A 1,741-nucleotide genomic window follows, 5' to 3' on the forward strand; every position below is an offset into this window, starting at 1 on the left:
TTGTTTTTTCGTCCCCCACTGTAACTTCATTGCCTGGGATCAAGTCTGGACTACGTGGAAGCTGCTCAGAAGTGCTTGTTGAATGAATGAATAAATGCATTGAAGAAACAATGAGTGAATCCATGCATATAAGGGGATTCATGAGTCAATGACTCGGTAATGAATGAATGAATGAAAGAGCCCACTAGCCAATATGTAAAAGAATCACTGAAGGAATGATCTAATCTCTTCCACGATCCACCAGTCTACAAATCCACCAATCCACCAATCAATGGCTGTATAATTGGATGGGTCCGTGAGTGCTTCTGAATGGTGGAATGTATTAAGCAAACATTCTTCAGCAAGGGCCACAGCAACGCAGGGGTAAAGGGGTCATCACGTGAATGTTGGTGACTTGAAAGAGCCCAACTTTATTTATTAAAAGCTGCCAGTTTCTGAACAACCTCTCAAGACTATCCACATTTTCCCAGCCAGCCGGAGTTTCGGAAGGGGCATGGACGGCCAGAACAACACAGGGGAGATCTACTTCGTCCTGCTCGGGCTCTCCCAGTACCTGCGGGCTCAGACCGTCTTCTTCTGCTTGCTCCTCCTATCCTACGTCATCACCCTTTTCGGGAACTGCCTCATCCTGCACCTGATCTGCTATGATCCCCGGCTCCACACGCCCATGTACTTCTTCCTCAGCAACCTGTCCTTCCTGGACGTGGGCTACACCACATCCAGTGTGCCCCAGATCCTCATCAACTGCTTGGTGACCGTTCCTGCCATCTCGCTAGGACAGTGCTTGGCCCAGATGGCCGTGGGCTCTATCTGGGTGTCATGGAGTGTCTCCTGCTGGCCGCCATGGCCTATGATCGCTGTGTGGCCATCGTGGACCCCCTGCGCCACTCCGTGTGTACGGGGCCCCGGCTTTGCAGCTTGTTGGCCGGGACCTCGTGGACGGCGGCGTTCCTGCTGACCGTGGTCCCTGCTGACCATGCCCTTGGAGTTCTGTGGCCGCCAGATCATCATTCACTTCTTGTGCGAGCTCCTGGCCCTGCTCAAGCTGACCTGCTCTGACCTGCAGTTCTATGAGCTGCTCATGGTGGGCACCGGTGCCCTGGCTCTGCTGGTTCCCTTTGCCTTCATCGTGGCCTCCTATGGAAGGATCCTGGTGGCCATGCTGCGGATGCGCTCCACAGAGGGCCACGGCAAGGCCTTTTCCACGTGTGGGTCTCACCTCACGGTGGTGGCGCTCTTCTGTGGCACGGCCATCTCCATGTACATGATACCTCAGGACAAGATCGTCTGTGACCGAGACAAGATCGTCTCCATGTCCTACAGTGTCCTCACCCTCATGATGAACCCCCTCATCTACAGCCTGCGGAACAAGGACGTGAAAGGCGCCTTCAGGAGGCTCTTGGGGAAAAAGGCTGACTCCCAAGATGCGGGGCTGAGGAGGGGGGAAATAAATTGATACTCTGGATTGCCTGCTCTGGGCTGTAAAGTGTGAGTTACTTCTTTGCCACCATTGTACGGAGGATGTATCTCACACAGACACACACACACGGACTCCTATTTTAAAAAAGTATTTCCTCTGAGGAAGTCAAGCAAGAGTCAATTCTCCGTGTGTGTGTGAGTGTGTGTGAGATGCGGACACAAAAGAGACTGTCCCAGATGTTCTCGATGGCTGAAGGGGAGGAGGGATGGATCCACGTCGACCGACTCTCGCCGCTGGTTCGGGACCCGGTGGCCAGCCCCC

The 1,741-nt window shown here is 53.7% G+C and overlaps 1 pseudogene; it reads left to right on the forward strand.

Moving 5' to 3' along the window:
• Window positions 1–203: 203 nt before the first annotated feature.
• On the forward strand, window positions 204–1,456 carry LOC123855122 (olfactory receptor 13H1-like; annotated as a pseudogene).
• The last annotated feature ends 285 nt before the right edge of the window (window positions 1,457–1,741 follow it).

Source organism: Mirounga angustirostris, unplaced genomic scaffold (genome assembly GCF_029215605.1).
Source record: "Mirounga angustirostris isolate CCGP_5_RB_7025 unplaced genomic scaffold, mMirAng1.0.hap1 SCAF_16, whole genome shotgun sequence".
In the NCBI taxonomy this organism is placed as follows: domain Eukaryota; kingdom Metazoa; phylum Chordata; class Mammalia; order Carnivora; family Phocidae; genus Mirounga; species Mirounga angustirostris.